The sequence below is a fragment of the Aythya ferina genome, assembly GCF_964211825.1.
Source record: "Aythya ferina genome assembly, chromosome: 2".
NCBI classification, from domain to species: domain Eukaryota; kingdom Metazoa; phylum Chordata; class Aves; order Anseriformes; family Anatidae; genus Aythya; species Aythya ferina.
In genome coordinates this window covers 93,228,440-93,249,751 of record NC_140297.1, presented here as the reverse complement: position 1 = coordinate 93,249,751, position 21,312 = coordinate 93,228,440, and the positions used below count along the sequence as shown (strand labels likewise).

At 38.9% G+C, this 21,312-nt stretch overlaps 1 protein-coding gene across 21 annotated transcripts in view; it reads right to left on the bottom strand.

Annotated features, from left to right (window-relative positions):
• LOC311433109 (poly(rC)-binding protein 3-like) overlaps nucleotides 1-21,312 on the bottom strand; it is a 511,482-nt gene that overhangs the window by 146,761 nt on the left and 343,409 nt on the right. The gene's annotated exons all lie outside the window — the stretch shown is intronic.

The window sequence follows — 21,312 nt, the reverse complement described above, 5'->3', positions numbered from 1 at the left end:
GGAAAGGCTCTCCTTTGTAAGCTTGAAATTATTCAAAAAGCTACTTGCTTTATAAATCAAAACACTGTATTTGAAGACAAATCTAAGAGAGATATGATAAAGATCTCCAGGAGGAATGTCCTCCCACCCCCCAAAAATATATATATAAAGAAAAGACGCTGTTTAGATTGTACACAATTTAGTAGATATTTATAAATTTAAAATGTTTATAAAATATTCTGCCCATAGGTCTGGGTAAGACTTCTGGTTTCACAGAAAATTGTGACTATTTTTACCTAAAACTATTATAAGTTAACTCATTATGGAAATGGAAACTTGGATCAAATACACTGGGTCCCAGCAATTGACATAATTTCCTGGAGAAACAAGCCTATCTATGGAAAGCTATCCTCAAGCAGTGCTTGAAGTCTTCCCCTAAACACTGTTTTGTTTGATAAGTGAAAACTGACAACGCCACCAAATCATCTAGTATTAGTGTTCCTTTCTTTTACATGTCCCCGCTCTTGGAAAGGAAAAAATAATGGATTATGCTATTTCTTTGTCTGAATAAAATGTTGCAGTTCCGGAGATAAAGACGTATTCAGCTGAGCAATTAAATAGCTAAATAAATGAATCAGCAGAGCAGAAGTGACAGATTTAATTACTGCTTAGAGCTAGGAAGGGGAACTAATTATGGGGTTCATGAACCACATGCCATTCTTCTCCTTAAGCATGTGCTTCGATTCTTCTGGATCAAGCTCTGCAAATGCAGCAGTATCATGCAACAGATTTTAAAATGGGGCGGGGGGGGGGGAGGAAGGCTATTCAAAATTTGGCAATAAAGTTTAATCTTTGTTTGAACAACGAATAGTCAATATCCCATTTTAAAAGCTCACATTCAATTGACTAGATACCAGGAGTTAGAGGAAATTTCTGTTAAATAGACAGGCACTAAAAATTTAGTCCTCCAAAAAATCAAAACACGATGAAGTTCACTAGATGTGAATAAACCAAGGACTGCAACAGAAAGCTGTGTCAAGTGAGCCATAAAGCATTTCACAGTATCAAGTCATGAGGAACCCTATTCATCAGAAAGTATCAGTAACCGAGAAACCTGAGAAAGTCATAGATTCTAGCTCTCTACTCGTTTGGTCCATTCACCACAATGACCAATACAATTTAAAAAGATGCTTCTGTGGCCACCAAATGTGAAGCCACTAGTAGTAGAAAAAGCTGTTCCTCAGTTTCTGCCTTCTGTTTCATTTCTCTGCTTTGTATTTACTTTACCATCTTAACATCATTCTTGTTTGATAAGACCACCAATGCCAACAATATCAGCTTCCCATTAAAATCATTCCCATGCATGACTGTCTTTGGACACAGAGCAGGTTGGGCAGATGTTCTGCCACTTTAAATATTTTAAAAAAGCAGAACATGATGCAAACAATAAAACATCTTATGGCTGTGAAAGATCTAAATACACCCCAGCTCTAGCCATGTTCCACTTCCATACCATGAGTAATTTTGTCAGAATGAAAAGAATTGTGTCCGAGCCCAGGGGTGAAGGCTGATCCCTGGGTAGGCTCACTGGACAATCACAAATGTCATCATCACCCAGGATTACCACCTCAGCTCTGCCTGGCTGAAACTCTGTTCTCTGAAGGCAGCCAAAACCAAGGTCTATTGAATCGATAATGTCCAAAATGAACCCTAGCTTGAAAATCAGTGTCTGGGCTTCCTATCTCTCTTCTGTACCATGAGGGGTGTATATACAGGGAACTGGGAGCTCTGTACATATAAGGTAAAAAGAGGTTTTTTTTTTTAATGGAATTATAGTATAGCTCTATAAAAAAGACATGCCTGGAATTCCAGTGCAGTTACATCAGAAGAAAATGCACTTTGTACTTAGGCACACAGCAAAGCAGAGAGGGGCTAGTCTTCAAAAAAAGACACTGTTCCCAAAATATTATGTGGAAGTTGCATTAGCACGCATATCACATGAATTTTACAGCACCTGTTATCCATGTTAATAACGTGTGATGTCTACAGAAAGTCACTCACCTACCAGTGATCACAAATCTTGCAGAACATGTGTTATTAGGATATCTCAATAGATTTATTTTGACTGCATAAATAACCTCAGTGAGGGGTTGAAAAGGATTCCACGGGCAGGGGCAGCTGGTCAGCAGGCTGCTGAAGGACAAAGGGACAATACGCTCTTGGTATACAATGCCTGATCTCAGGAGGCAAAATCAGCTGTATTTATTCACTTGACAGTCCCTGCCAGGCTGACATGGAAATGACTATTTAAGCATCTGAGGTGCCTCTTTTAAGATATGACATGATCGGCATTTTCACTTGCATCCAAAAACACAGCCCCAGAGGAATACAGAGCATTTGGAAGAGGAACTCACACAGAAGCAAGCCAGCCACCTGGGAGGAAGGCTGACTATGAATCCATGAGCTGCTCTCAAAGCAGGACAGTGCAAAAGAAATCCCTCAAGGAATACTTGGAACAGCAGGAGTCATGTTGTTAACTGTAGACCAGCACTGTGTTCATTGTTGCTTTATTTATAACCTTTTGCTCTCAATCTTGAACTTGGATGTTCTCCCTTGAGTCTTGCTTAACATAATTTTGCAATGTTTCACCACTCAGCCAGTCTGGCGAACTGGAGAGGCAAGATGAAACAGAGAGAGACCAATGAGCTCTCAGTAGAAAATGAAGACAGAGAAGGGTGCACAGAGTGTCTGAAGACATGAGTGTCTCCCCTGACAGGGTCAGAGAAGACAGGAACTGGCAAATATTTTCTTCCTGTGTTCAGAGGGGGATGGATGGGAAAGGAGGGAAAGGAAAGGATTAGCTCTAATGGCAATGAACTAACTTCTCTCCTGTAAGAAGCAGAGAGCAAAGCAATACTCCACAGTTTTGGGTGTGCCCTGGATTTTAAAACAACTTCTGTCACTGTGTTTGGTTGTTACAGGAAAGTAGAAGGGCACTTTTCACTGCCATGGGGAGCATGCCAGTTTAGCAAAGCTAACCTGGCCTATTAGGTAAGTTCCCTTGTGAAGTTTTACAAAAGAGGTGACTAAATGTGCCAGTGGGTGTAAGGAGTTGCTAGTTGACTGCTATAAAGAAGAAATTACTGTCTTGTGGTTTTTTGTTTTTTTTTTTTTGGTATAAAGTCTAAATAACATTTATACAGTACTAGTCACAGAACTAAAAATAATCCGAAGTCCCCCACCATTTTCTTCTTTTAAAACTCAAAGTGATATGTTTGAGTGCCCTATTGCATTTTTCCTAATGCTTCATCAAAGACAAGAGGCAAACACCCAGTCTTCAGTGAGGGCTATTATAAAAAGTAGTCAAACTCCGTGACAATAATGACAACTGAAATAACGGGAGCCCCTGTCCAAAACAACAGCTAAAGTAGGCATCTAGCCATGATGCCCATAGGGTTTTCACAGAGAAGGGCAAGGATGTCTGCATAAAAATATCAGATCTTGCTTACCATTGGAGGCAGCCGTATCTGAGAAAAGAAATGAAGACGACAGAAAAAGAAAAATGACAGAAATAATGAGAGCAAGGCAGCATGTGAATAGGCTAGAGAGCAGCCCTTCGAGCCTGAGCGAAAGCTCAGAGAAAGCTGCTTCTTCCACCTAGTGTGGAAGTTCCTACAAAGAGGGAGCAGCCGTAATGAGTATGAAATAAAGAGTGTGAAATCATGAGTCTCACAAATACAACTCTTGACCCAATACAGATGATAAGGCGGGGGATTATAGCATAGCTCACTGTGACACTTCTGAATGTGGCCTAATGACCACATGGACACCGGGGTTCTTTGGGGATCAGTAACTGCTACTGCTTTGTTGATGACATAACTTCAACTCTCTCTTACTGAGGGCATAACTTTATCTATTATTGAGGACAGGCTCTTATTCCATTTGCCCCACAGCAGTACTTTTCCACTAACTCTTCATTTGTCAAGAACTTTGCCCAGCAACCCCAACCACCCGGCAACTTCCATGCCTTAATGGCTGGAGAACCAGCAGTCTGAGACAGCAAGGCTCTCCTGAATCACCCTTCTTTGTTTCCTCTAAACTCTTTACATTCCTGGTGGCCTCATCGTTAAGAGTCCAATGTTATCACCAACCATGGGGCTTGTCGACCCCCATGGCCACACTCCCACATCTGAACAGTTAGAATAAAAAGCCGTCTGGATTTGTAAAACCAGGAAAGCAGTTCCATTGTAAAATTCTGCCACTGTGAAAAAAAACTGGCTGTAACATGAGGAAATATCACACATGTGGGATGGACTAAGAGAACAATTCATAAATCTATAGAAATAGTTTAACTCCACCACTTAAGACCTGAGGTCCGCTACCTCACAGGAACTAAGCTCCAGGGCACAAGAATCAGTCGGACAGTAAAGGAACAGACTTGAGATGTTCCACTTCAAGACACTGAGTTTGGCTGATGAATTTGTAATCTATGGAAATTCCCAGGATCGGGGACACTGGCAGAAAACACAGAAATAGCCAAGCCAAAAAACTTGAAAACACTGGGAAACTGGAAAGTCAAAACCGAACTACCTTTGTAGTTCACATCTCAAATGCAGACAGTGAGGGCAGAACATTCATCCATCCTGAAGGAAGAAAATCGGTATTATCACTAATGTGTTGAGTTCACAACAAAGAACTTGGGGTAGATAAAGGAGAAACTGAGATAGCCACTAGTGGAGAATGAAAAGTTGGTAACATCATCTGCATTTTAGAACACCAACCAAGGGCACCCCCTGATTTTCTACATATAAATAATGCCATGATTATTCCTCATTCGCAACTATTAGCATTTTGCGTTTTATTCTAGAGCCAGCACAAGACTTTTCAACAGCTCAGGCAAAGCTGACAGTCAGTCCTCCTAAAATAACAGATGGGACAGGGCTATTCCTGCCTGCCACGGAAAAGTGGGGAATTGCAGTAGAGAGACTTACAGGATCCACGTTGCTAATCTTGCCGCCTCCAGGGACTGATACCAGTCAACTATCACAGCTGCTGGGACTGGGCATTTTACCAATAGTTTCCACTCCTACTTTAGGGGCAGCAGCAGTTTCAGTCAACCTGTTTTTCCCAGTCCTAATACAGGCAAAATTGGGGTGGGAGGCGAGTGAGGAGTTGTTAATGCACTTTGTCTTCCAAGCAGCCTGCTACCTGAGGCAAATTCTGCCTTGGCTATGCTTACAGCCATCCAGTCTGCTGCTGGAAGCTCACGAATTAATTTAACTTTGCTTCTTCTGCATTCTTGGAAGATTCAGCAAGGACCATGTCCACCAGTGTCATCTTCTAACTCTTCTGAGAGTCAGGCATCTTGACCCCAAACACAGACAGTCCACCTTGCGTCAGCTTTAATTCTGTCTTCAGAGACATCAGTACAATGTAATTCTCAAAAAAGCAACAGTTTGCCTATAATTATCAAGATTTTATTTTATTTTTTAACATTTTCATATTGTGCTCTTCAAATTCCTCATGACTTTGCATGCAGTGAAATTCTTGATATAGAGGACCAGTGTGAGATATTTCTATATGCCGGTGCAACACAACAGGTATCAGTGTGCCAGGGTAGAGTTTGACTAATGTTTGATCAGGAAGAGCTGTAGAGTAAATAATAGATGTAAAAACAGGAACAGCTTTGAAGTCTGTATTGGCAGTTGCTCATTGTACAGTAACATCAGAACATGCATTGCATCAATATTGGCAGATAACACTTAAATTTCAGTAAATATTAATGTTTTGAGCTAGAGTTATTAAACCTTTTGCAGGTATTTTTGTTAAAGCTTTTCTAAAAGATTATAGCACAGCTGCCCAAGTCCAGTAGTGTAGCTTGCAATGACAGGAAAAAATGCAGTACAATAATTTTGTTCAGCATAAAATCATACCCTGGCCATATAATGAATTTTTATATTCAACTTCATAGCCTACTTCATTCCACTCTTTTATTGCAAATGTCTGAAACTTTACTGAGAGAAAAGTTACTTCAGCAAAGCTCACCGTGTTCGGCCCTCTTTTCCACCTGCAGATTTCCACTGCTCCCTCAGGAAAATCACTTTGTCTTTCAGTGCTTTAGCTCCCCAGACATAAAATAATAACCTTGCGATACATGGCAGAGCTGCTATGTTAGCACAGCTTGCTCTGTGTTCTGGAGCATTGCAACATTACAGGAGAAACACGGTTTATCTATTTATTATTGTGTATCATCTACACAATTATGTGTGTATATTTTCTCTTGAGAATTTTTTAAAAATCCAAATTTATCTCCTTAGTATTTATCCTTTCATTTTCCCTTCTAACTTCCTGCACTTAGTTTTGCTCCATGTTGTGCTGTGTCTTCCAATGTAGTCTTCGTCCCCCTTCAATCACTTTCCTATGTTATGTAACTGTAATGAGGTTTCTCTCTGTACTCCTTTTCCATTCTGTTCTTACTTCTCTTATATTACCAGGCTCTCTACATTGAGGGTAGCTACTCCCAAACTTCCCCACATCTTTGTATCACTTTTCCTATTGTTCTGAGCCCTTCATTTCCTGTCTGTGTACCATCCTGCTTCCCCTTGTAAGAGAATTTTCTCTCTTCACAGGGTTGAGGAGAGCCTTTCACCATCACATATTCATCGATGGGAAGGTAGGGAAATTAGAAAGACTGGCTGACAGAGATTTTTTTATTTAGGATGCATGTAGACCTTTAGCTATATGTAAAATATCACAGCGATAACACAGTGAAATATCACAGTGAAAGAGTGTATCTGACAGAACTGATGAGACAAATATATGCACACATCAACAGAGGGACATTTTCTGATAAATCAAACTCAGAATCTTCTGTCCTATAGAAGTTTGCTCAGATGCACATAGCTGTTAGTGAAAAAAAAAAGTAAAAAAAAAAAAAATGTGGGTATTGACATTATTATAAATGATGTTAAGCCAAATCTTTCAAATGATCTGATGGACCAACTGCAGGTCTACCCTGTGCTTTCACTCCTCTCTTGTTCTACTTTCACTTGTGTTTTTTTTGCCTTTGTGACTCAAAAGAGATAATGAGCACTTCATGGCACGGATGGTACCTGCCCGAAATAAGCATTTCTCCAGTGATCAGTGTGAAAAAGCTGCTATCCTTGCAGAGGCCTTAAAGTTGCTACAGCTGAAACCTCAGGAGGTTTTACAAGTTAAATCTTACATCATGGACTCAACTCAGAAACAAAGTCAAAGGGGCTGCAAGCCACAGAACACCTGGTTTGGGGGCTGATCACAGTCCAGATATGAGGTATGGATACATGTATTTATATCGATATGTATCATATGCGTATATATATGCATATATATGATATATCATATGCACACATATATGCAGACAATATATATGGATATATATGCATATATCCATACCTCAACCACTAACTATATTTGAGTATAAGTTTGAGAAAATAGTCTTTTATTCCTAGGACTCATACCCTATTCTTATGTAGTGCAAGCTGCACCAAAACCTTTAATGTTTCAGAGGTGATTATTTTGGTGTGATCACTGTTTCATTTGACTGTTTAACTTTTCCAGTCTGTTCTTTCCTCCTTCTATTTTATCTCTTATCCATGCTTGCTCACTCCAACACTTCCTTTCTTTTTCCATGGTTTGCAGATTGTTCCCTCCTTCCCTTTTTTTTCCTCATGTTTTGAATTCTGTGAGCATTTCCTTCATGTTTTAGTGCCATTTTTGAGGGGACACAGGGAAAGCAATTCAGAAAAAGAGCAATAATTACTTTATAACTTTAGCTGCATACCTAATGTCAGATCTTTCTTTGGGGGAAGGCAGGAAACATGGAAAGAAAAACTTCCCAGACTTCTCCACTTTTTCTAGACCATTTCAATATACAGCACAGTAAAGCAGATTATGAGAAGTTCTTCTGAAAGTGGAAGTCATTTCCCAATCAGAAAAATAGAAAAGAATATCAACTCTGGCAAGTTAAATTTAATAAGCCCAGCCAAAGAAGATTTTGAAGAGCAATTTGCTAAAGGCATAAAACTAATAATAAAATGTTTTTTAAGCACATCATAAGCAGGAAGTCTGCCAGAAAGTCTCTAGGGCTGAGAAGTAATTGGGGTAGGAAAGGAAAGCTGAAATAAGACTGCACCCCAATAAAGTAAGAAGAATTCTTTCCACAGGTGTTCATTACAGAAGAGCTTTTGGAGGTTCCCATGCCCAAGTATTTCTATACAGGGAACAATCCCCCTAAAACTGGTCAATCTTCACACTGCAGAGAGAGTAGTAGTGGATCAGAGCAGGGAAATGTGGTGTTCCACATAATCATCAGTACTTTGGACAAAGCTGAATAGAGAAGCGACAGTAAATCACAGTAGATTGTTTAGGGAAGCAAAACCAAAGGGGGATTGGAAAACTGAAGAAAGATCTCAGTTCTGTGTGCTCCGTGATATAAACATGGATGAAATGTGCTGATAAATGCAAGATCCAGAATAAAACCAGAATCCTAACTATGCATACACAGTGGTGAGCTTTGAATTAGCTGTAAACATTCTGAAACACAGCTGGAGAAATCATGTACAGGTCTATGAAAACATCAGCCTGTAGCAAATGGAGCGTTATGAATTATTAGGAAAATGAAATGAAAGAGAGCAATCTGCCAAATTATTGCCACTGAAAGACTTGGCCTTCTCTTCTAAGCCCCAAGGGACTTACCTGAAGTAGGAAGCATAGACAAGGATGATAACTAAGATAATTGAAGGTAAGGGACATTATCTCTGTAAGAAATACTGAGTAGGCTGGGGTAAATCAGTTGGAAAAGAAATAGTTCAGAAAAACATGACAAAACCCATAACATCATAAGCTGCACAGAGAAGGTTAAACAGGAAATGCTATTCACCCCTATTAGCAATACAAGAAGGAAAGGGCAGCAAATGAAATGTTGGAGCTTCAGCTTAAAGCCTAGAGTAGGTAATATACTTTTTACAGAATGAGTAACTAATTATGGAATAAACTGTTAGAGGACACTGCGGTCGTTAAACACCTGAATAACTTCTAAATGCAATGAAACAAATTCTAGCAGAGAAAAAAAAAAAAAAAAAAAAGCAAAAGCAAACAAACCAAAAATATCTATCAGAAATAAAGGTATAATTCCTAGCTACATTCCTAAACTTTGGACCAGGGAAGGTTGGGAAAAGGTCCTAGAAAATGTATCTCCCTAAAGCTTCTATCTTACACATTGTCTACTACTGTCTGGTTTCTACTTTCTGAACAATATATCAAAACAATTAGTCCCAGCAGAGCTGTTTTGCTGTTCTTACCCTTGGGAGAGTTGTGCTCTAAGCAAAAGCTCTGACCACCACTCTGGCTGTCACCAAAGCTATGAGGTTATTTTACTCAGTAATGTAGGTTTTCCCCAGATGAGTTTTGGGGCCATAAGAGGGAAAATAAAATCTCTCCCTTTTGTGAAAAATATCCCTTCTGCTCACAGATCCATCAAACAGTGAAGTCCTTTGGTTTTAGGCAGGTCCGGATACACAGCTAGTGAAAGATTTTGAAAGAGAAATCACTGGAATGAAAAACATGGACCAAATTCTACAACACCTTCTTCGCATCATTTCCCTGACTTCCCTGGCCCATCAGATTTTTACCCTAAGCCAAATAGTATTTGTGAAGGTTAAGAAAAGTAGTGAAGAAAGTGGTTCACGTTTTAAGCAGAAGATATACACCTGACATAAATAAATAAATAAATAGAAATACATTAAAGTTGGTTTAAATTTTTCCAGCCCTGCAACTCATCAAAATTGACCTTTTTTTTTACCTTTTATTTGTTTACAAAGTCTGCAGAATTCTTCTTGTGTGTGGATTAAACATGCTTCACTGATGCTTTTGTCGTATTTAACAAGAAAACACAATCCTTTCTGGCAGCCTGGTATACATGACTCCTACAATATTTTCTAGCAGCAATGTCTTACTTTTTGGTAATAATAATGATCTGCATTTTCACTGCTCTTTTCCTTCAAAATAAAGTGCCACAGGAATATTATTTAAATCCTTAAAGCAGCAATTTAAGTAAGTAAAAGCAAATTCTTTTAGAGTTTCTAGGTTAGAAGGGGTTTTTGGAGCTCATTGGAGCCCACACAAAGCAAGACTGACTTTGAAATTACATCCAAGTTCATCAAAGGTTGCTCAGGGACTTGCCCAGGTGCCTTTGCCATGTCTCCAGGAATGGAGATTCCACAGGCTCTCCAGGGACCTGTACCAGCATTTGATTCCCCTAAAGGCAGGAAAGTTTCTTCTGGTACCTAGACAAAACTTCCCACCTTGTAACTTGTATCTGTTTTGTCTTTTCCTATTACTGCGCACTGCCCAGAAGAGTGTGCTTTGTCTTCTCTGCGCATCACCAGTATGTAGTTTAAAACAGCCATTAGATTCCCTCCTTATTCTTCTCATCTTCAGGCTGAACAAACACAGTCCTGTCAGCTTCTCCTTGTATCTCCTGTCCTCCAGCCACCTGGTGCTCCAAGAAACTCATTCCATTATGTCAATGTACACCACATACATCCCCAATAGGGTACAGTCTCCCAAGAAGAGTCTCACAAGCAGCTACCAGAGGGCAAGAATCACTTCCCTCAACCTGCTAGCTACACTCTTGCTAGGACAGCTGTGGATGTGGTTGACCTTCAGGATGCAGTTCTGAATTGCTTTGTAACCCACCTGTGAAAGTCAAGGTGAACAATCACTGTTCTTCCCTCACACACCATTCCAGCCATCTTCTGAGAGCAAGCTCTCAGGTTGGTCAGCCATAACTTGCTGTTTGTGAATCCATGCTGGCTCTTTCCAATTGCCTCCTTATCTTCCACGTGCCTGAAGAAGGTTTCCTGAAGAGTTTACTCCAAAATCTTCCCGGGGACTGAAGGGAGGTTTATCAGCAGTTGGCTGCCCAGATCTGCCTGCCTGCCCATCCTCGTGATGAGTGTGACATCTGTCTCTTCCCAGCCCCCAGGGATCTCCTGATCCCTAGGGACCTTCTGAAGAAGATAAAAAGTAGCCCTTGCAGTGATCTCAGCCAGCTCCCCCCACATCCTTGGATCTATCCTCTTTTCCTCTTTTCCCATGGACTTCTGTATGTCCAGTTTACTTATTAGTTCACTAACTCAACCTTCCCAGATCCTGCCTGCGAGACCCAAGGAGAAAACTTGCCAGTAAAGACAAAGCAAAGACACTGAATATCTGAATATCTCGTTTTTTTGGTTTTTGTTTTTTTTTTTCTTTCTTTTTTTTTTCGTGTGTGTGTGTGTGTGTGTGCATGCATTCTCACCAGGTCTGCTGCCTCATTTCACAGCTCCGCAGTTCCCTCAGGTTTCTGCCAAACAGTTTCCACAATGAGCTACTGTACCCTCTATTTTCATTTGCTCTTATCACTCTGAAAACTACCCATTTTTGCTTGAAGTATTTGTTCATTTCAGGCAGAAGATCTGAAATTTTATGTTTATAAAACAATAAATAAATACATATTTTTGTCTCAGTCAAAGTCAATTCAGAGGCATCTGACTAAGCTGAAATAAAAATTAATGGAGTAGCAATGATTAATGATTATTGACTGTAAATAATGCATATTATTTGCAATTTAAAATTTTAATTTGTAAATAAAGATTCGTGGCTAGGTCTGAAAACATGGCTGAAAAATAAGTCAAGACAGATTACAAAAAAAAAAAAAAAAAAGAACCCTCCCAACTCAGCATCCCAAAAGTTTTGCTTGCTACCTGTCAACATCTGTGTCACATTTCAGCAGGCCTAGTCTCACCTCCTTTGCAACTCACAGCACTGCCAAATTTAAACATTTAATCATGTTTTTAAGCCCCAAATCATGAGTCTGTGAGATGTCCAATTACTGCTTCTTTCCTTTTATTCACAAAAGACAAGTACGAAGGAGAATATTGTTTTTATTACTCCTACCTGCTACCTGCTATGCTAAGAGAAGCTGAATGAGTTTGACAGGTAAAAATATAAATGATGAACTCCCAAATTAAAAAGCTATCAGAATTAAATTCACATATGTTTGTGGAAGCCTGGACAAGTTCCAGAAACTGACAGCATTTTGCTTTTTCTTTGACACGTATAGCGTGCTCAAAAAGCCTCCATTAAAATGCCATGTAATTAACTTAGGATACAAGGGATAAAATGGTGAAGAGAACAACAAAGATAATTTGTCATCATGATTTTCATTAAAAAACCCACAGTATTACAGGAATTAATTTCAGCGGTACTTTGTCCTGATTACTGCCTGTCAGCTCGTATGTGGAAACCCAACAGGATATTTGAATGGGGAACATTTGCAGAATCTCATCCTACATCTGCAGTATGAAAGTAAATGGTTTATCTACTTTGACTGTAATTCATCATCTATATTTTAATATTGCAAAAATGGAAGGCTTTGCTCTCGTTTTAACTTCTCCTATCACTACTATTTTCCAGCAAATATTACATGGATAATAGTTTTTCTGGACACACGTTGTAGACTTTGTCTTGGACACAGAGGAAGGCCAACGGACATCAAAATCCCACAAGCCATTAACTTGTTACTTTTGTTTTCTAGACCTTGTGTTTGCTAAATAGCAACCTCAACTGCCATGGAAAAGAGAGAACCAGATCTGACTTCATACTCTGAATTTGCCAACCACCCGTACAGCACTTAGGCCTTCACGATTTTATTTTTTCAAAAGATTTGTCTTGTCAAGCGTAGCACTTTGGAGTCTGCGATACATTTTAATGTAATGACTAAACACTAATCCACTAACACATTAAAGTGGCACTTGAAAATTTGGCAGTATCACTTTAAGCAACCTCTTAGTCAACTGATGCCTCTCCTGGTATCTTATGTTTCCACACATAGTTGATGAATAAAATTATTTGAATTAATCTGTGCCTGTACTATTACTTTAGACAGTATTTCTTGCAGGATGAGCAAAGGATGCATGGCTTAGAGAAGGGAAACTTGTAATGAAATGTATAATCGAAATTTCAGTTTCTATGACATTTTTCCTTCAACTTTCCTAAAAATATTTTATAAACAATTCTACCTTAACTGAAGAGTGTCACTGTGGAATAAAGATGGCATTACAGGAATTACTTTGGGAATTTTTGGCTAAGGCAATGCAGCAATAGAATGCCACACATGGGCAAGTTGTGTTGGTTCAATAATTTTCTATCAATTCACAGCTTCCCTAAGAGCTGTCCCTGTATGCTGCAGGTACAGGGTTCAAATCTGCATCATTTACATCATCTGTCATAATCACATTATGAGACGGCATGTTTAGCTGTTAGCCTAGAAAAGTGAGGTTAAGATGATGGCTTGGCTGCCTTATTTAGACAAAAGATTCTTCTGAGTATCCAATACATTAAACTATTAATTAAATAACAAAATCTATCACATCTCTCTTCTCTCTCTGTTTTTTCTTTTTTTTTTTCTTCTTCCCAGTTTCCATTTTACCAATATGTTGATCGCTTTTTCTCCTCTTTGCTGCTCCTGCACTTGTTTTTTTTCCTGCTCCTCTTCACTCTTCAATAATGCCTCCTACCCTAGTTCTACATTAACACTGTCATTCATCCCCAGCTTCTCCTTTTATTCCCAACCCGCCTCCTTCTGTCTATGCTATTCTGTTTCATGGACCATATATGCATGAGAGGAAACTAACAGCTGTCTCATTTCCAGGACGTCATGTAAGGAAACTTTGTGCCAGAGGTTTCACAACCCAGTCTACAGCAATGCCCCATTCACCAAGTGACCTGGAAGTGAAGAAACGTCCTGTCCCCCAAGTTACACAGCTATTCTAATTGAAAACTAATCTATGAGTGGCATGCATGATAGTGCCTCCTCTGTAAGTAGTAAGGCTTGCTCTTTCTCCAAACTCTGGATGTGTAGAACAAGTTATGCTGGGCCAAGATTCACAAAAAGTGTCGTCCCCTTCCCATCCCCTCCCAGTGCTAGGTTTGCCTTTTAAATTATTAAAGCTACTGATCAGAGCTACTACCACTGCACAAGGCCTGGGGCTTCTGAATACAATGATATCACAGGCATGAAAGCATTTCCTTTCTGCCACAATAGAGCCATAGAATGGGACCTAAAATAACAAGTAGAAAATCTAGAGACAGAACATTAGATTTTTCTCTTTGATTTTTCTTCCTTAGATGTAAAACCCTTTAAAAAGGCCAGTCTATAGGCAACCTCTTATTTAACTAGTATTATGGAAATTGTATCCACTCAACATGGAAACATATTGAGTAGTAATGGCTATTTTATTTCAAAGGGCTATTTTTTTCCCCGATCAATAGGTATAACTCCCAGATATTGACTAGAATCCATATTCTTAAAAAAAAATATCAACAATTACTGCTAGAAGACCAAATAGCTGCTTGTAATGGAAAACATACACATTAGGAGAGAGGAGTTACTCAAAATTACATGCCTTCTGCAGTACAGAAAACCTATTACTACACACAAAATAACAAGCTACTTTTACAAACTACCCTTTATTTATGAAATACTAGCCACTGTCACAGGGCCTGAACAAGGACAGTAAGTTTTGTGCCTAGTGCTTACTGTTCAGCTGGCTCTAAAACTTTAGGAAAGATCTGACACAGGAGCTTACGTGGAAATCGGGCCATCTGAATAGGACCCTCTCCCCAAGGCCAGACAACTGGATAGGTTATAAGGATAATGCAGTGGCTAAGCATGCCACAAACAGTGTTGAATGCATGAAGAATTGACAGGACTTCCACCAAATTCAATTCAATTTTCGGTATAGCCAAACCAGTTTTGCAGGCAGGACAACACCATGGCTACAGGGACATAACATGTTGAAATTACCTTAGTTGTGGCTTCTGTTGATCATTCATCTTCCCTTATGGATACTCCTGAAAACAGTAAAAGATCTTTGAAATCCCATCCTTGGAAAAGGCATGGAGAAGGACTTTCACACCACTCTTTTGAAACAATTCTGTCTTCCAAGACTCTAGTTTTAATAAATCTAAGCACTTTCTCTTCACTATGTAAAATTAGAGCAACATCAAAAAATGACAGCAATGTGACAAAATACATTTAAATACATGGTAATTAACAAAAACACATTTCCTAGTGCAATGCTGCCTCTGTACAACTCCACTGAAAACCAATGATACTTTCCACTGGCTTCAGTGGGAACAGCTCATGTAAATAAAATGTGATCCTGCTGCACCTGGATAAAACTGCCTTTGCTGCCTTCATGCTGACAGATTTCTCAGCACCCAAAGTCATTTGTGCAACACGGACGGAGGCTTTGTTGCCTCTGTGGAAACTTGGGAGCAGTTTTTTTTTTTTCTTCCATTTGTTTTATTTTATATTTTTGTTTCTCCTAGCAGTCAGTGTAGTTTCAGGAATTAAAGTGCACGGGCTAGAGGAACAGTGATGTGCTGTTCTATAAATCTTATGGTGATTCGGAAAGCAGAGTACAACTCTGAAATACATAGGAAAGCAAGGAAACTGCAACATATAGATGCTTACACTGATGTCACTGCTACTAGAATTTGACAATTATTTTCCTTAACTGAAAAAGCAATAAATGTATAGTTTATTTTATTTTGTACAATTTAAATTGTACAAAAATACACAATTACAATATGTAGAACTTTCCCAACACAGACTGTAATTAAATTATGCTTTAGACATAAGGCTAATGCAAGCCACATTTTGCCATGTTTTGGAGTTACCAAAAGACAGGGTTTTCTAGAGTTAACCACTGACACCATGGCACAACCTGATACATCATTTTTCTGTCTCCCAGATATATTTTCTTTTTTTTTTTTTCCCCTTTATTTATTTATTTTTCTTCTCACCATGTAGTCCACATGATTCAGTTCAAAAACATCTCTGTTCTGGCTTAAAACACTAGTCCAATAAACACTTATATATTTATTTCTTAACGGGAAATATTTGTCTTTTAAAATATGTACTGATGCTTTGAACCATCACAGAACTGACTGTGAAGGTATTCAAAGCTTGTCTAAACCTGAGATCAGGCTGGATCCTACTGCTTTACACTAGGCAAAAGTTCCTGATGAAACACAAACAGTTCTCATATAATTAAGAAAAGTGCAATTAAATAATAGAGTATTTACACTCCTGACTACATGGATATGTGTGTATTTGTATATATATATTTGTACATGCAATACAGATGCACACATACACACTCTATATGCATATATAATGTGTACACCTCATTTTATTGTGATTAACTTCATGATTAACTTACCTATCATACATTTTTCGAATTGAACTTGAGATATCTTTATTCTCTTAAGACTTGACAGTGAACTATAACTTTTCTTTCTCTCAAAAGAATGGGTGGATAATTTAGAATCCTTATTTCACCTGACAGTGATCATTTAGAGTTAAAAAGTAAATCCTCAAGGCATATTTGTATGCTTTGTACAGTAATTATGAGAATGAGAAGAACAGCAATTTGCTCTAAGTTTTGGAGTCAATTCAGGCTGATAACATCTGAAATCAGGAAGGCAGAACAGGCTTATACAGCCAGTGTACACCAATGGGTAATGATCACCCTGTGTCTGACTTTAAAAAAAGATATGCTAAACCTATGCTGCCTACAGCAGGCAATATCCACTGTCAAGAATGCAAAGCTCAATACAGCACTGTGTCTTGCCTCTGAAGGGAGACAAGGCAAGGGATTGATGTATGAAAGAAAGAAGGAAAACTACTTGCCAAGAATATGTAGAAATATGGACTCCTATTGCCTGACACAGATTTTTAAAGTAGTTCACCCATAATAAGGGCTCAGTCCAATCAACAGATCTCCTGAGCTCCTGAAACTGGTGGGGGCAGAAGAGTGAGACAGAAAATACAGGTTTTGAAAGCTAAGTGAGGGTGCTGGTGAACTGCCTTACACTACACCCTAACAGCATCTTAACCATTGCACTGTATCTCTGAGTACATCCATGTGCGTTTGGGTGACTCATGTTCAGTATTTATGTGATTGACCAAACTCTCCAGGCAATTCTTTCCCACCTGATGTCCATGCATATTTTGTGAGCATGCAAAGAGCATGGAGGATTAGAGGTGACATATTTTACTGTACTCATGGGTTCACGGAACAAGAAATTTGGGCCAGACACTCACATTACCCAAGAACAGGCCAGGAAGCACATCAAAGGGTAACACAGCTTCCTGTAGGTTCAGGAGTTACAATTTATGGAGCACAATCATGGGCACCGTGAGTCCTGAGCTGGGTTGCTGCAATGCTGACCTGAACACCAGTACACAAGCAGGAGCAAGCAGCACAGATGCTAACTGGGTTCCTCTAAGTAGAGCACAAGTCCATAAATCTCACCACAAAAGATGCGTTCAGCAGGGAATTAAGCGGCTGAAAAAGAGGTGAATGGAAACACCCCATGGAGCGGCCAGTGCATCTACACTGAGCCATCTGTGGGCTGGCACCATCTCCTCCCGGGGGCTGTATTAGCAACCACGATGGAATTCTTTGCTCCAGAAACATCCACCAGATATGCCAGTTCAAAATATATTTAAGCAAACGTGACACAGAGATACACCCTTAAGACACTAATGCGGGGTGGGTTTTTCAAAGGTATGCCCTGGCATTTCACAATGCTATTTACCCACTTTCCCAAAAGAAGAATAACAATAACATAAAGAACGAAGTGATTTTCCTAAAGGTATGGTGATCATGCAGGATAGCAAATATAAAATCTAGACACAGAATAACTGCTTAGAGTGTCTCCTAACTGGCCTAAATTGCAGCTCTCCTCATCTCTAATATCTTGGATGCAGAAGACAGATAAAAGACAGAAATAAAGATCATAAAATAAAATACTGAAATGACTATTCAATTCCTATTCTCAGGCAGAAATTGTGATGTTGGTTATTACTGGCCTTTCATGCTTCAGCAAATGTCTTTACAATATCACTTCTGACTTGACTGATATGCTTCTGAAATAGTTTCATAAATCCACTAGTACTTCTACTACCAATGTATGATAAAGTTCCCTTCTGAGCTCCTATTGTTTATATTAGCCAGTTTTCTTTCTGAATTTTTTCTTCTCTCCTGTGGTTAAGGTTTAGAAGTGCTACTCTCTGCATATATGAAAGAGCACAAGGTTCCATACATCGTTCCTCTCAGTGATTTTATCCACTGAGATATTCACTGATACTATTCTATTTAAGAAGCCAGTAAGATTTATTAATTCTCATAAGTGACTTCCAAGATGAGAAACTGCATTTCTGCCTCTACACTTCTTTTGTTAATCCTACTAATATAGGGTATTGTCTTCTACTGGTAGAGAATTTAAGTAGTGACTTTGTGGTTGGTACACTTTACAGAAGACAATGGATTTTATTTTATTTTTAATTACTATTTTTATTTTATTTATTTATTTTGGTGACAGTGGTGTGGCAAGCCCAGAGGTCAAAAAGGGATAAATCAACACTGTTCAGCATCTGCGTTCCTCCTCAGGTATCCAGGCTCTGTTATCTCCTCCGTATACTTAACTTTTCTTCTGAAGGAGTCATCAGGGATTTCCTAGTAAATTACCAAACTGCACTCTCTAAATTCCCTGGGCCTCTCTATAGCTGAGATTATGGTGCTTTATTTATCTGCTGCCAGGTTAAGCTTTGTGAGCTGTTGAGAGTATCTCTTAATCAACTCTTATGTTCAAAACTGGTCGACTTAGAGACTTCTATACTCCAAAGCAAACTTTTGTCTCCTGTGTAGCAAAGGTTTGACAAATCCTCGTTGGTATCTACTTGCTTGAATAAAGTAACAATCAATTAATGTGAAATAAATAAATAAACCTTAAAACCCTACTATTGGCCAGTTTTAGATTTTAGAAGGAATAGGTAAATGCAGTTTAGGTATCAGTTAGCAAGCAAGAAAAGTATTGCACATGAGCTTATATATTGTTGCACGCTTAGCAAAACACCTGTACGCAAGTCTTCCTGACACAACCATGCTACAGCCACTTCTGATGTTTTCTTTTGCACAAAAAGTATTCAAGACTCAGAATTGTCAGCATTCACTTTGCATACAACAGGTGCTTTTGCACATTGGTTCAATAACATTACTTCTCCCTGTTTTCCTTGCTCTTCCCTTAGCTGCACCAGTGGAGGGGTCCTGTGAACATGCTAAAATGCTTGAGGCAAAATCAGCCAGTTTATTTTAAGTGATTTGAACTGTGGGTCTGAACTGGCCTGGCTGAGTTTCAAAGTTAAGAAGCAATCAGACTAGTGAATCCCTAGGAAAACCACAGGGGCAGTACTTCCAGCTGGTGGGAGGTAATGGCAGTAGAAAGCAGGAATGTCTTTAAGCAGAGCAGAGGGATCCTAGAAGATGCCATCCCACTGCAGCTGCCTCAATGTTCATTAGGCGTGGGAAAGACCAACCCTAAAATAAAATAGATACGACAGGGCAAGTTTCTGTAAATAGCTGAAAAAAGTTACAACATATAACTTCTATCTATCTGATATAAGCTACACTTTGAAAAAAAAAAAAAAAAAGATAATAAAAAAGCAATCTCGCGCATCAAAACCAAAAACTCCTCAAATAAACAAACTACATTTTTCTGTAGTGTAAGCTCATCAACTTAGACTTTTTTCTAGCTTTTGGCATTAAGAAACCTTTCTGATATCAAAAGCTAAATCCATCCCTAAATGTTGCTCCTGTACTGGCAAAGTTTTCAGCAGAGATTTTTTTTCAGAGAAAATAACAGTACTAGTACACAACCTAAAGTGCCTCTATGTACAGTTCATAAGCTAAAGCATCAAGCAAATAGCACATCTTAAAATCCAATGGTAGTTTGATGGACACTTTTTTTTCTACCTCCCCAGCTAACTGAAACAGTTTGCGAGCCTAGGATGCTCAGCTGTACTGGTACAATGATTTGGGATCTACGCTGCAAACCAGACAGAGCTCATTGCTCTGCTTTATAAAGAAACTTGAGAGGAAAAAGAAAGGAGCTGGGTAAAGTTCTTTAGTCAACTTTGACATGAAGAACAATACCATTGAAGTCTAAATTGGTGCTAGGCATGAGTTCTGCATCCCACTCAGAACTACCAACTAGAATTGATTAATTTACATCAATACTCATATACACATAATTAAAAATGTTCAATATTAAACATAATTAAGTATTAATATTATAAGCCTTGATTTAATATTCATTTAAAACTGTAATCAAGTAGAACTAATATTCATGTATGTATAATGTATTTGTATTTCAACATCTTTAAAGAACTTCACCTAAAGATATAATAGGAATCCTTATGCAGGGAAACAGTCCCTTATGATTCAATGTGATTTGCCTGTTGTACTTGGAAGGAACAGAGGGATGGCATCATGAATATGTATTTTCCTCTTGTTCTATTAGGTACACCATAAAGCTTGCAGAATATTTTAAAGCCTCACAACAAAAGCTCTATGGGAAGCAAAAAAAATATCTGAAAAGTCATAGAAGTCTACTTTTTAAGGCCTACCTATGACCCTCCCCTCAACCATTAGCACAAAACCTGCACTTATCTTACAGATATGGAGAATGGACTTACGAGCAACAGCTGCCAAAAGACACATCTAATGAAGATAAAGTACAGCAGAATATCAGCTAGTAAACTTCTCGGGATTACTCATGCAAGACATCATCCTGTTGTGTAAACACACAAACGTCAGTGCCAGACAAAAGACAAGTCAACCTAACATCAAATTAAAGCTTCTGGTCTTCATACTGAGAGCTGCAGGTATTTCTCCCCATGCTCGGTGCCACACCAGAGCTCAGGGCAGAGGGTCAGAATAGGAAAAGTTAAATCCACAGCGTGGATTTATAGAATTAAAATATACGGCGGCACTTCTGAAGTTGTGTGGGGCACATGAGGACATAAGGGTCAGGAGAGGAACTGAGGAAGATTGCCCCAGGGGCCAACCCCCAGCAAAGGAGACACAGTATGGTTAACAGTGAGGCTCTGATAATGTGTGAGCATAATGTGTACCATACCGGCAGTGATGGCAGCTGTAAGGTTTTAAGTGTGATTGTTTAAAGACACCCAGGTCAGGTATAAGAAGGTCCTACAGGCTTGAAACTTGTTTGCTTCTCCCAGCTGGTTTGGTAAGCTCAGTAACAGATGATGCCCCTCCCCTAAACATCAACTTCCCTTATTTCATGCTCATATGAAATTAAAAACATCTGTTTGAAGCCAAGACAAATCTTTTCACATATGAAAAGAAAAAATCTACACATAAACTAATTCAAAAC